Source organism: Pelodiscus sinensis, chromosome 3, assembly GCF_052426305.1.
Source record: "Pelodiscus sinensis isolate ZL-2025 chromosome 3, ASM5242630v1, whole genome shotgun sequence".
In the NCBI taxonomy this organism is placed as follows: domain Eukaryota; kingdom Metazoa; phylum Chordata; order Testudines; family Trionychidae; genus Pelodiscus; species Pelodiscus sinensis.
The window spans coordinates 200700341-200714829 of NC_143054.1; the positions used below are offsets into that span (position 1 = coordinate 200700341).

General features: G+C 61.8%; 1 long non-coding RNA gene across 2 annotated transcripts in view; it reads left to right on the forward strand.

The window, feature by feature from the left end:
* The first annotated feature begins 494 nt into the window (after positions 1–494).
* Positions 495–14489, forward strand: part of LOC149525206 (uncharacterized) — a 219400-nt gene continuing 205405 nt past the window's right edge. The window contains exon 1 of one of the 2 annotated variants that reach the window (XR_016349322.1): positions 495–749. This is a non-coding gene — a long non-coding RNA (uncharacterized LOC149525206). Of the gene's footprint in view, positions 750–2462; positions 5726–14489 lie in introns of those variants that run through there. The other variant, XR_016349323.1, reaches the window with a different exon arrangement.

Here is a 14489-nt window from a genome sequence, read left to right on the forward strand (position 1 = left end):
AGCCTCTGCCCAGCACGGAGCCGCTGTCTCGCATGAGCGGAGTCCTGGCCTATTCCCTTGGGTTTCAGCTCCCTTAACCCCGGCCCGCTGCCCAGACTCTGCTCGGCACAACGTCCCGGCGCAGCGGGGCCTCTGGCCAGCGGGGGCCGGGCACGACCAGACTAAGCAGTCCCAGGACGCCTGATTTAGTAGCGGGGGTGTGGAGCAGTGTCTCCATACAGGCGCTGGGGGTGGGAATAACCCTCCAGTGTTTTTAGGGGCAGACCCCCCCAAATTAGCCCCGCCGAGGGCTCCGGTGGACTGGCCTCGCCTCCGGCACGGTCCCCTTTCAGGAGGCAGTGTCCAGCTGCCCCCAGGGAAGCACAGCCCTCTGGCCATGCCAGCCGGCCCCGGGGCTGGGAAGGGGAAGCAGGCGCCCACGCCCTCCCTGGGGGCAGGAGGAAGCCGGCCTGAGGCTGCTGCCTGCAGGCAGCGCTGAGAGAGGTTTCCTGTTTCCTTTTTGAGATTTCACAGAATTTGAAAGCAGCCGCTGCCTCGCCCGGGGCCAATGATCTGGGCAGAGGAGGGGGGCGTGTCGGGCTGGCCGGTGCTGGCGCCCGTTACGAATACCAGCCTGGCGTTCTCCTGCCCACGTGGAGCGAGTGCCCCGGCCGGACGTCGTGCCACTCGGGACAGCCGGGAGGCTGAGCCGTGCCGCGGAGCCGGCCCCTCGGAGCTTGCTGCTCTGCCCTGCACCCTCGCTGGCTCTGGTAAGGCGGGGTTTGCTCGCACCGGGGCGCTCAGAAGCCTCGGGCTGGCGGCGTCACCAGCTGGCAGCCGCTTTCTATGGCACCGGTGTCCGCCTGGCCCCGTCTGCCTGGCAGGGCCTGGAGCGGCGTCGGGGCCCGTCGGGGCGCTGGGCTCAGGCCCGAGCCGAGTGTGTCCGGCGCGGAACGTCTGCTCCTTGCGTGGCGCCCGAGGAGTGTGCGCCCGGGCTCTGTCCTGCTTCGGAAAGTCACCCCCAGAGCGGGCTGCTGTCGGGGCACCGGGCGGGCGCGTGTCCCTGCTCCCGTGCTGGCAGGGGCGTCTCAGATTTCTTTCCGACGGGCTTGGGGCTCCTCCGTGGAGCTGCCCCCCACGCGCACTGGGGCTCCGGGCCGCCCTCTGAAAAGCGAGCGCCGGCCCTGGAAGGCTCGGTCCCCCGTTCTCAGGCTGCAGGGATGCGGGCGCGCTCCAGGCGCTGGGGTGCTCGACGCGTGCACGGCAAAGCAGGCCAGGCTGAGAGGAGGCAGGGCTGTGGGGTGGGCAGCTGTCGGCTGTGGGGGACAGGCATGGGGCCACCAGGCCAGCGCAGCCCCATCCCGTCTGTCCGAGGGCGCTGCCATCGGCCCAGTGCTGCCCACGGTGCCGAGCACCCGGCAGCTGATGCGGACCCCGGGGTGGGTGGGGGCAGGCAGGGCCCTGCTCTTTCCCTCTTGCTGTGGGGTCAGAGCTTCGTGGCGGCAGGCAGGGGAAGGCCCTGACCCGCCTGGCCCCGCCCACGCCCCACCACAGCCCCCCGAGCCCTCCTCCAGCCTGGGGCTGCCGGGTTGGAGGCGGGGGTTGCGCCGGGCTGCCCGGCCTCCCAGCGCTGGTACCGGGGGCTTGGCTGCGGGGGGGCCGTGCCTCGTAGCTCTCCTCTCCAGCACTGCAGGGCTAGGGCCACAGCACCCCCGGCTCGCCAGGGCCAGGGCCAGCTCCAGGCTCTTTGCCCCCGGCTCTGCAGAGCTCTGTGGCCGGCCGGGCAACCTCCACCCACAACACCACCCGGCTTCTAGGGGCTGGCCGGCTGCAACTCGCCGCCCACAGGCTCCCGGAGCTCCAGGGCCCGGGGAGGCTGGCGACGCATTGTCCCGGGCTGGGGGCTAGTGTGGGGCATGGGGGGCCTGGGCAGGGGCCAGCCATGGCCATAGCGGGGCAGGAAGCGGTGGGGCTGGGGGCTGAGAAGCCCCTGTCTGGTAGCGGCACTGAACTCCCCGTGGGCGGGGGGTTAGCGCCTCTGTCCGGGCGCTGGCCGGGACCCCCCCAACCTCGCTGGGCCGCCCGACTGGTCAGGCCCGCGGCGCGCTCGGGGGCTCCTCTGGAAGATGCGTGCGGGGGCGCCTGGTTTGGACGTCCTGCTTCCGGCAGGGGGCGGGGGGGCGGGGCAGCAGCGGTGCGGTGGCACCTCCGAGGTGGCCTTGGCCCGGGGGATGGGGTGCTGCGATCTGCCCGGGGTGGCGTGAAGCAGGGAGCTGACGCCCTGGGGCCACCCAGCCAGGGGTCCCCCTCCCTCTTTGGGAGTAGCCTCCGGCCCCCCCCTCCGGCCCCCCCCTCTCCGGCCCCCCGCTTTCCACGCGAGCAGTTCACGCCGCGCCCGGCCCCTGAGGAGCTGGCCAGCTGCGCGGCAACGGAGCCTTAGTCCTCTTGGGGGAGGGGCTGACAGGCCCCGGCCCCCCCCGGCCTGCTCCCTTCATGCTTCCCCCAGCCAAGCCTGCCCCCGTCACTCACCCCCCCGGGCAGCCCTCCCCCTCCTCTGCTCAAGCTCCTTCCCCGGGCCAGGTGGGAATGGCTGGGCCATCGCCAGTGTGCCTGGGCTCAGGGCCCCCATCCCGCCCGGGCCCTGCACAGCCCACTGGGTCGCAGCCTGGGAGGGTCTCTCTGTGCGAAGGACTCGGGGCCCCGGCCGGTTCCTCCGCAAACCCAGGGAGGGCCAGACCGAAATGCTGAGCAGTCCCAGGCAGAGAAGAGCCTCTGCTCTCGGCCCCGCGCCCAGCCTCTTGACAGCAGCCTCCGGGCCCTGCTGTGCGCCCTAGGAAGCAGAGAAGGGCAGGAAGCCAATGTCTGGATTCCAGCCAGGTTCCCTCAGAGCCCAGGGCACAGGGCCATGGCCTGCTAAAATCCCAGTAACCTCTCATAAGAGCATAAGAACGGCCGTACTGGGTCAGACCAAAGGTCCATCTAGCCCAGTATCCTGTCTGCCGACAGTGGCCAGCACCAGGTGCCCCAGAGAGGGTGGACCGAAGACAATGATCAAGTGATTTGTCTCCTGCCATCCCCCTCCAGCCTCTGACAGACAGAGGCCAGGGACACCATTTTATCCCCTGGCTAATAGCCTTTTATGGACCTAACCTCCAGGAAATGATCTAGCTTCTCTTTAAACTCTGCAATAGTCCTAGCCTTCACAGCCTCCTCTGGCAAGGAGTTCCACAGGTTGACTGTGTGAAGAACTTTCGCTTATTAGTTCTAAACCTGCTCCCCATTAATTTCATTTGGTGTCCTCTAGTCCTTATATTATGAGAACTAATATAAGGACTCGCGTTCTTCCCCTTCCAATCACAAGAACCGGATCAGCCCTAAGGTTCCTCTTGTCCGGCGTCCCGTGGCCAGGAGCTGACGCATCAGGGGAAGGTGGAAGAACCCTGCAGATGTGGGATAATCGGCCCTCCATATTACATCTCATCCTGCTCTCTATAGTCAGAAAATGGCTTTGAGCCTTCAGCTGCAGGTTTTACCTTCCTTCCAACGCTCTAGTTTACCATTAACTAGTCTAACACTGTCATCGTCTCATCTTCTATCGAATTCCCCATTCCCTTTTAGCATCTTGCTAAATCCTTGGCTTCGACAACATCCTGAGGCAGTGGGTTCCGCAGATTAATGATGGGTTTGGGTGAAGAACATATTCCCTGTTATTGGTGTTGAATTTAGTCCACTGCTCAGCTGCTTTGCCTGTCCCCTTCCTTATACGCTATGAGACAGATCAGAAACCGCCCGTCACCAGTCCAAGCGAGCTTTTTACAGACTTTTATCCTCGGTCTCCTCGGCTCTTTTGTTCTCAGAACGCTGCTCTAATCACTTCCTGCCGCTCCCCACCTGGGCGAGCAGGGAAGGTCCTTTGGTGCCCTCGGGGTCTGGGAAGGCTGCCCTGCGAGTTGGCCGATGGCAGAGTCCCCGCTTCTGGGGCACTCCCGCCTGCAGTCGGAGCTACAAGACGGAAAACGCCCCGAAAGGGAGGCGGCCACTCCAGGGGGGCCCAGGAAAGCTGGCTGGGACGTGGCCGCGGCATCTGCTGGCCACGAAGCGCCGCGCGGCCGTCCTGCCAGCCTGGCTCACGGTGCCTGAGCCCAGTCACCCCGCGACCGCCCCGAGGGCAAACCGCAGCTTTTGTTTTGCTTGCTCCTCTTACAATCTCCCTCCTCTACTGATTCATAAAATGAGTCAGTTGTCAAGGGCCGGGGCTTCTCTCTGCAAGTCAGCAGCAGGGCGGGAGGGAGCGGGTGGCCCCAGCCGTCAATGAGGGCCGCTGTGGGCGCGCGAGGCCGGCGGCTGATTGGCGGAGCCCTGGGCCCGTGTTGTTTTTCAATCTGAGGTGGTAACTTTTAACTCTCCCGGTTCCAGTAAAGCCAGATTGCTGCCCGGCTTCGCTCAGCACAGGAAGCGGTTACCCTGCGCCTTGCAGCCCTCGCAAGCCGCGCCGTAAAAGCCGGGCAAAGATTTATTGGCCTTTGCAGGGGCGCCCGAATTCCTTAGGCCCGGCTGCATCCCCGCCACGGGAGCTGGGACAGGCGCCGCCCGGTGACGGAGGCACGGGGCTCCCCTGCTTTTTAAAAGGCGTTTCCATCCGTCCAACCTGGGCCCGGCCTGGTCTCGTTTTCCGCATCCCGGGGCCGTCTCTGCGGCAACAGCGACATCTGCTGGGGCAAAGGAAACGCCGCGGTCGCTGGAGGCAGGGGGAGCGCCGGCAGCCGGCCTGCCCCCGGCTCTCCTCACTAGGTAGCGCCTCAGGAAGCCCCCCCCAGAACGGGGCGCCTGTGCCCCACGACGTGCCCGACCGGAGCGCAGGCGCCACCCCCGGGCCTGGCCTGGGCGGCGGGAGGACGCTGTGTCCTTTGCTGGGCCGTGCGTTTCGGAGCTGCCCTCCCGGCCCAGGGCGAGGGGCTCTGTGTGGGGAGAGCGAGGAGCCGGGAACGGGGCAGGGCGTCGGCCCACATGCACAAAGGGCCTTGGGTGCCCCCCGACAGGCTGGAGGGAGGCATCGGGCTCCACCTGGGACCTGTGGCCGTGACCGTCTCCCGGACTCAGTTCGGTCCCTTTGCATCCTTCCCGCCGGTGCCAGGCCCCTCCGGTGGCAAAGCCGAGTGAGCGAGACACTCCCGCCCGCAGAGCCGGCAGCCTGGGGCGTCCATGGAGGCTGCCGCACAGAGCAGTGACCCTGGGGTGGGGCTGGCCCCGGGAAATGGCTCAAGCGAATGGCCGCGACAGTGTGTCTCAGACGGCCGTGAGGCTTAATCCAGCCAGGCAGCCTTGCTGCAAGAGGGCTTCTCTTGCTCCCCGCCCCCCGCAGCCTGGCCTGGGCCCGTCACCGGGGTCTCGTGGCTTGGTTTCTGCCCTCCTGAGGTGAAGTCACAGATGGAGTCTCTCTCTCTTCCTCTTGTTCCCAGGGGCGTTGTCTCACGAGGCCAGCAGGCCTGTGGCAAGCGGCAGCAACCTCGCACTGGGCCGCAAGGGGTTAACGTGGCTCACCTGGGCGAGGAGGCCCCGCCCCATGACCCTGCTGGGCATGCTCCAGCTGCAGGCTGCCTATAAAAGCCGGTGGAGCAGCTCAGTCTGGCTGGCCAGGGGGAAGGAGGCGCTGCAGGAGGGAACTGCAGGGGACCAGCCAGCGGGAGGCTGCAGGCGAGGCCCCGGTGCGGAGGGGGAGCTGGAGAGGATCACCTGGAGGAGACCGGTAGGAAGCAGCCCAGGGTGGGGACTTGATCCCCGGGAGCTGAGTGTGTTGCGGGGGGATTCCCTGCCCAGCTCGTGGGGGTCCCCTCCACCACGGACAGGCCCTGGGCTGGGACCCAGTGGAGAAGGCAGGCCCAGGTCTGTACCCCCTGCACACCAAGCCCAAGAGGGGGGACACACCCGTTGTTACAGGCTCTGGCCGCTAGGTGGTGCTGCCCTGGGGGGGGGGGGTGGTTGCTGATACAAGCTCTGGTTGCTAGGTCACACTGCCCTGAGGGGGGAGGCGTTGGTGTAGACTCTGGCCACTAGGCTGTGCTGCCCTGAGAAAATGGGGAGAGGGCATTGGTGCAGGCTCTGGCTGCTAGGCCACACTGCCCGGGGGGGGCGGGCGTTAGTATAGACTCTGGCTGGTAAGCAGCGTTGGTATGTGCTCTGACTGCTAGGCTGCGCTGCCCTGAGAGAGAGAGAGAGGCATTAGTGAAGACTCTGGCTGCTAGGCTGCGCTGCCCTGAGAGAGGGGGGCATTGTTACGGGCGCTGGCTGCTAGGCCACACTTGCTGGGGGGCGGGGCATTGTTACGGGCGCTGGCTGCTAGGCCGCGCTGCCCTGAGAGCGGGTGGAGCTGACCTAGGCAGGTGAACGCTATTTGAAGGGTTGCTGGGGTCCCGCTGTGACCCCCGGGGGTGAGGGCGAGATGCCCTGCACCAAGGCCCCATGGGGATTCAGTCTCCTGTGTTTCTCTGGGGTGCAGGCGCCACAGGGGGGCCAACAGACCCGCAGGGCCCCTGGGCAAGGAGGGGCGGGGCCTCGGACCGGAGGGGCGGGGCGGGGCTTCGGACGGAGGGGGCGGGGCTGGGGCAGCCAGCCCAGCCCAGCCCCGCCCACAGTGCCGTGCAGCGCGACAGCGGCCATTCAAAGAGCCCCCCCCCCCCCCCCCCCGGTCCGGCCGTGCGAGCTCTCTCTATGGCTCAGGGTAACTCCCTCCATCTTGCCCATGGGCTGTTACTGGTGCCACGGGAGCCAGGGAAAGCCGCTCCCCTACCTCTCGGCGAGGCCTGTGGGCCCCCCCCCCCCGGGCGAGTGGCAGACCTGCCCCGTAGCCCCACGCTGAGGGGCGCTCAACCCCGCGGCGACGCGTGACCCCTGCGCCCCGCCGTGGTGCCAGGTGTGACGGCGCGTCGGGGTCCCCCCTGCACCCCCGTAGCCGCAGGCATAGACCCCACCAGCCAGGGGAACAGAGGGAGTGTATTGCTCCTCCAGGATACAGCCCAGATGTCATCTGGTTCCAGGCACTGGGGCCAGGATGCCTCAGGCCCCCCGAGGTGGGGCGACGGGCCCCCACAACTCCAGCTTCCTTCTCAGTCTCTCTCTTTCAGCCCCAAAAAGTGCCCCTTCCCCTGGCACATGCTTCCTGTGCTCAGCCTCTTCCCTGAGCTTGTGGAACTGGTTTTAGCCACTGCCCTGGGGCGGTAGGGCCCCCCCCCCCCCCCGCTGGGCAGTGCTGCAGACAGCCGCCGGGGGAGTCCCCCGCAGCCCATGCATAGCAACCCGCAAGGAACTAACACTGCACCCCACCAGGAAGGTATCCAAGCCCCCCGGCCTGGCCTGGGCCCCCGCAGGTCAGACGCCCGCAGCCTGTTGGCGTCCCTACGGCCCTCACAGGGCGTCTGTGCATTCCAGCCCGCAGGGGCCGGGCGGCCTAGGGTCACGCGTGGGTCTCCCGCATCAGGACCCCGAGGCCCCCATCCCTCCCCTCTCTGACCGGGCAGAGGTGGGTCCTAGGTGCGCTCTGGGTGCGGCTGGGTGCCGAAATCCATCTGTGGACGTGGCTCCTGGACCCTGGAGTAGCCAAGGGTGAGCGTCCCTTTATACCGGAGGCTTTCCCCAGAGGCTTTGTCTACACTGCTGTCTTTTGCTGGCAAAGAGTATGCAAATGAAGTGCTGATTAGCATTTTGTCGTGCTTAATTTACATAATCTATTCGCGCCATTTTTGCGCAAGGGGTTTTTGCACAAAAACAAGCAATGTGGCTGTTTCCTTTTTGCACAAAAACGGCCCGGAGAGGCATAAAGATCTTGCACAAAAACATCTTGAATAGATTATGCACATGAAGCACGACAGAATGCTAATTGGCACTTCATTTGCATACTCTGCTGGCAAAAGCCAGCAGTGTAGACATACCCGGAGACTCTGACTTTCCCCAAAGCTACCAGCTACGTGCTGATCTTCCATGCATGTCCTTCTTTGCCGGTTGCCACGTACGTCATCGTCGCCTCTCCCTCAAGGACGATCTTTCACAGGCTATTCTTCGTGGGTCCTTGGGTGACCACGGAGTGGGATCCTTGTGCCACCGGCCCACAGGCAGACGTTGCAGTGGGTGTTGGCAGACGGATTTGGGCCACGTTTGCTGCATAACCACTGTCTCTTCGTTCATTCTTCTCCAGCATCTTTCTGCGACCAGGGCAGGGTGGGTTTCCTTAAGTGACTGATCCCCCCTGGGCGAGTCTCCGCCAGTTCTCCCCATCCCATGGATGTCCCCCCCGAGAACCCTGACCCACTTTAGGGTCAGAATCTTCCGAAGAAAGCGCTGGTGCTGGCGTGCAGGCTCTTCGGGTGTGCGTTGTGGGTCACCCATGTCTCCCAGCTGTAGAGCAGAGCTGGGATCACCACCGTGGTCCACTGAAAGGCGCCTGTGTGTTCTGGTGCTTGTGAGACAGTCTGCCAAAGGCAGGGCTGGCTCAGTGGGTTCTGTGCTGACTCTCGACATACAAGTCTGTCCTCTGGGCGAGCTGGCTGCCACGGGACACGGTGTTCCACATTTCCCGGCTCTTCCTTGCCGGGTCTGATGACTGACCAGGGGCTGGCTGGTGCAGAACGCTTGTTTTGCCGCTGTTCAGAGTTTGCCCTCGGCTTTTGTGAGCTTCAGAGAAGCATTGAAGGGCTGTTTTAGATCCTCCTCCGGGTGTGCAGCTGCAGCCCAGTCCTTTGCTTCCTGGAGTTTGGTTCCTGTTGCTGTGACTAGCTCCTGCACGGAGACGGGAGAGGTGGAAGAGGTTGCTGCCAGGGTGGTATTGGATGCCGGTGGCCTGTGGCAGACAGTCTGGCCGTAAGCTTTTCATAGCTGCTAAGAAAATGGAGTGAGCGCCTTGTTTTACACCAGTTTGGATGACAGGGTGCCGAAGAGGCACTGGGGGGGGCACGGAGGGGCATTGTGTATGTGGGGAGGGGGGGCAGTGACGTGTCCCTCCCCAGCATTCCACTAGGCACTACCATCTTTGGATCCAAGAGGTGTGAGGCCACGTGATCTTGGTCCGAACAGGTTTTTTCTCTCCATGTATGTCTGTCAGTGAATGTGTGACACTGTAACCGATGGTTTGTGCCGTTGTAGTGCATGGGCGCACTGGTCACGGATCAGGTTCCTGCTATGCACACTCGGGGCCAAGACCGTCCTGGCCCAGCCTGTGGCCAGCTGTGGGTGCCATGGCAAAGGAGAGTTTGGAGGAGGGACTGGAAGGCGGTGCCGATGTGGTTTTGCAGATGTTTATGGGGCGCTCCCCTGGGCATGAGGGGCAGGGAGGCAGAAAGCACAGAGTTGCCTGTCAAAAATGTAACCACTGAGCTGTGGAGGCCGATGCCAGCATGTAAATAGTGGTAGCTCAGGACAGGTCTATACTAAAGCAGAAGGTTGGCTTAAGGTGCGCAGCTCTACATATGTAAATAACGTAGCCGCAGTCGATGTACCTTAAGCCAAATTTCTCCAGCTCCTCAACAGGCAAGTTCTGGAGTCAGCAGGGCACCCTCAGTGTTTGATTTAGTGGGTCCTTACTAGACCTGCTAAATCGAACGCCGGAAGATCGACCTCTGCAGCGTCAATCCTCTGTTTAGTATAGACGTGGCCTCAGTAAGTCCATGGAGTTCTGAAAGTTAACAGCAATTGGCGAAGTAGCCTTTAAAGAGGCACATAACCTTGACGTAGTTTTAACTCTTTCGGCTGTGGGGTTTTTTTTTTTTGTGTGTGTGTCACTCAGCTTGGGCAGTGCAAATTACAGCTGTGCAGAACATTTCCATCAACCCACTTTTCCACTGGAAAATGTCATGTTGACTAACCTGATTGTGATGAACTCATCGTATAGATTTTTGGTGAAATGTCATGTGGAAAAAACATGGAAAAAGTCATTTAGAAAATGTCTGAATGTGCCATGTTAAAAATGTTCAGAACAAAAATAATTTGATTTTTTTTCCCCAAATTGTTTTCTTTTGCAACTTCTATTAGAGAGAGGAGTCAAAGAAACATTTCAAACTCTTTTTGTTGCATTTTGTGAGGAAAAAATGAAATTTTGAGTTTTGGTCCAGATTGGGGACACAAGATTTTCAAAATCCCCAAATTTGGAGGGGGAGGAAGGGGGAAAGCGAGGGGAGAAAGTCTGTCTTCTAACCAGCTGTTCTGAAAACTGTCATCAGGTTCCCTTACTATGACTCACTGACTAGCATGCGGCTTTCATGGTCAGGCTCCAAACGCAGTGCCAGAGTCTTTAAAGCCAGATCAAAGCAGCTTGCATCAAAATCTTTTTAATAAAAAATCATAAAACCGGTTTGATCTTCACACCGCTGCTAGCAGAGGTACGTTTTGGGCTCAAACGCCCTGGCAGGTTCTACGGACATAGGTCTTGGATGCTCTCAGCAGTAGCTATGTCAAAGCCTTTCTCTCTTTCCACCCTAGAATCACACCGATTGGGCTGGAAGGGATTAAAGGTCTTCTAGTGGACCCTCCCCCACACCGAGGCGGAGCCCAGGAAGGCGAAACCCTCCCCGGTGGGGGCAGCTTCTCGGAAACTTGTGTCCTACCTACAGGCAGGTATCTGGTAGGGCCTGAAGAGCAGCCAAGGCCCGGGCCCTGCTGTGCAAGGCGCTGCGCTGACAGCAGGGGAAGAGCAGACCGCGCACGCCGAGTGAACAATGGGATGGCAGCAGTAATGGATTCAGTCCCACCCCCCATGTTCTATTTTGGGGGGATGGTTTACTAGAGAGGGCGGAAGAATCCCAAACGCCGCTCCAGGCTGGGGACCGACGGGCTAAGTAGCCGTTCGGCAGAAAAGGACCTGAGGGTTACAGTGGATGAGAAGCTGGAGATGAGTCAATAGTGTGCCCTTGTAGCCAAGAGGGCTAATGGCGTATTAGGGGGCATTAGGAGCAGCATTGCCAGCAGATCCAGAGATGTGATTATTCCCCTTTATTCGGCTCTGGTGAGGCCACATCTGGAGTATTGTGTCCAGTTCTGGGCCCCCCACTACAGAAAGGATGTGGCTGCATTGGAGAGGGTCCAGTGGAGGGCGACCAAAATGCTTAGGGGGCTGGAGCACATGACCTATGAGGAGAGACTGAGGGATTTGGGTCTGTTTAGTCTGCAGAAGCGAAGAGTGAGGGGGGATTTGAGAGCAGCCTGCAACTTCCTGAAGGGGGGTTCCAAAGAGGATGGAGAGAGGCTGTTCTCAGTGGTGACCAATGGCAGAACAAGGAGCAATGGGCTCAAGTTGCAGGGGGGGGGTCCAGGTTGGACATTAGGAAAAACTCTTTCCCTAGGCGGGTGGGGAAGTGCTGGGCTGGGTTCCCTAGGGAGGTAGTGGAGTCTCCATCCCTAGAGGTGTTTAAGTCTCAGCTTGACAAAGCCCTGGCTGGGCTGATTTAGTTGGGGTCGGTCCTGCTTTGGGCAGGGGCTGGACTGGGTGACTCCCGAGGTCTCTGCCCGCCCTGGGGCTCTAGGACCCTGGGGAAGGGGCAGAGGTTAGAGGGACAAGTGCAGAGTGAAGGTGATGTGAAAAGCCCGGGGTGGGCAGTGGGGGCAAGTGGGGCAGAGAAGGTCCAGTCCGAGCTCTAGGACTTTCTCTGCCTGGGTGTCTCCTGCCTGTGGTGGCAACAGGGTCACCCAGCGCGTCTGGGGATGGAGCCCTGCTCTGGCCGTCCTGTAGGGCCGGGGGCGTTTCTCTCCCACCCCGCTGGGCGCATTTACCTAAAGCAGCAGGTCCAGCCTGCAGACCTGGGGCTAGACTGACTTGTCCTGTTCGGATGCCCAGCGTCAGCAGGGAAAGCTCTGACCTGAGGGGGAGGGCCGTGCCCACGGCCGCTAGGAGACGGGGGGTAGATTTCTGTGCCTCTCTCGGGTGCTGCAGGACGGCTGGTCGGTTTTAAAGTGAGAGACTCGCACGGCGACCCCTCTGGGCCCACCAGCTGGGTCTGGGCACCGCGGAGAGGGTCAGATCAGGGGAAATGCTTAGAACCAGGGCTACGTACCACCTGAGTCTGGGATCCTTCTCTATACGGCGCCAAACCGGCCACGCCCAGCACTCCAGCTGCCACCCCGGCCAGCAGGAAGCCTCACAAGCAAACCCCCTCACACACCCCAGAGCTCCCTGTGCCCCCCCAGCCCCACCTCACACAGGGGGGAGGTTATAACCCATCCCCCCTCCCCTCAGACACCCCAGCGCTCCCTGTGCCCCCCCAGCCCCACCTCACACAGGGGGAGGTTATAACCCATGCCCCCCCCCCTCCCCTGTCCCTGCCCCCCCCCCAGCCCCCCCTTACACAGGGGAGAGGTTATAACCCATCCCCCACCTCCCCTCAGACACCCCAGTGCTCCCTGTGCCCCCCCAGCCCCACCTCACACAGGGGGGAGGTTATAACCCATCCCCCCTCCCCTCAGACACCCCAGTGCTCCCTGTGCCCCCCCAGCCCCACCTCACACAGGGGGGAGGTTATAACCCATCCCCCACCTCCCCTCAGACACCCCAGTACTCCCTGTGCCCCCCCAGCCCCACCTCACACAGGGGGGAGGTTATAACCCATCCCCCCTCCCCTCAGACACCTCAGTACTCCCTGTGCCCCCCCAGCCCCACCTCACACAGGGGGGAGGTTATAACCCATCCCCCACCTCCCCTCAGACACCTCAGTGCTCCCTGTGCCCCCCCCAGCCCCACCTCACACGGGGGGAGGTTATAACCCATCCCCCCTCCCCTCAGACACCCCAGTGCTCCCTGTGCCCCCCCAGCCCCACCTCACACAGGGGAGAGGTTATAACCCATCCCCCCCTCCCCTCAGACACCCCAGTGCTCCCTGTGCCCCCCCAGCCCCACCTCACACAGGGGGGAGGTTATAACCCATCCCCCCTCCCCTCAGACACCCCAGTGCTCCCTGCGCCCCCCCCAGCCCCACCTCACACGGGGGGAGGTTATAACCCATCCCCCCCTCCCCTCAGACACCCCAGTGCTCCCTGTGCCCCCCCCAGCCCCACCTTACACAGGGGGGAGGTTATAACTCATCCCCCACCTCCCCTCAGACACCCCAGTACTCCCTGTGCCCCCCCAGCCCCACCTCACACAGGGGGGAGGTTACAACCCATCCCCCCCTCCCCTCAGACACCCCAGTGCTCCCTGTGCCCCCCCCCCGTCCCCGTTACACAGGGGGGAGGTTATAACCCATCCCCCCCTCCCCTCAGACACCCCAGTGCTCCCTGTGCCCCCCCCAGTCCCTGTTACACAGGGGGGAGGTTATAACCCATCCCCCCCTCCCCTCACACACCCCAGTGCTCCCTGTGCCCCCACAATCCCCCTCACACAGGGGAGAGGTTATAACCCATCCCCCCCCCTCCCCTCAGACACCCCAGTGCTCCCTGTGCCCCCCCAGCCCCACCTTACACAGGGGAGAGGTTATAACCAGTGCCTGACCAATCTGATTAGCTTCTATGATGAGGTAACTGGCTCGGTGGACATGGGGAAGTCAGTGGATGTGATATACCTTGACTTTAGCAAGGCTTTTGATACGGTCTCCCACAATATTCTTGCCAGCAAGATAAGGGAATGTGGATTGGATAAGTGGACGGTAAGATGGATAGAAAGAGGCTAGAAGGCCGGGCCCAGCGGGTAGTGATCAATGGCTCGATGTCAGGATGGCGGTCGGTTTCTAGTGGAGTGCCCCAAGGTTCGGTTCTAGGGCCGGTTTTGTTCAATATCTTTATTAATGACCTGGATGAGGGGATGGATTGCACCCTCAGCAAGTTTGCGGATGACACTAAGCTGGGGGGAGAGGTAGATACGCTTAAGGGCAGAGATAGGGTACAGAGTGACTTAGACAAATTGGAGGATTGGGCCACAAGAAATCTGATGAGGTTCAACAAGGACAAGTGTAGAGTCCTGCACTTGGGACGGAAGAATCCCAAGCATAGTTACAAGCTGGGGACCAACCAGTTAAGTAGAAGTTCAGCAGGAAAGGACCTGGGGGTTACAGTGGATGAGAAGGTGGATATGAGTCAACAGTGTGCCCTTGTAGCCAAGAAGGCTAATGGCGTATTAGGTTGCATTAGGAGGAGCATTGCCAGCAGATCCAGAGATGTCATCATTCCCCTTTATTCGGCTTTGGTGAGGCCACATCTGGAGTATTGTGTCCAGTTCTGGGCCCCCCACTACAAAAAGGATGCGGACGCATTGGAGAGGGTCCCGCGGAGGGCGACCAAAATGATTAGGGGGCTGGAGCATATGACCTACGAGGAGAGGCTGAGGGACTTGGGTCTGTTTAGTCTGCAGAAGAGAAGAGTGAGGGGGGATTTGAGAGCAGCCTTCAACTTCCTGAAGGGAGGTTCCAAAGAGGATGGAGAGAGGCTGTTCTCAGTAGTGACAAATGGCAGAACAAGGAGCAATGGGCTCAAGTTGTGGTGGGAGAGGTCCAGGTTGGATATTAGGAAAAACTATTTCACTAGGAGGGTGGTGAAGCGCTGGG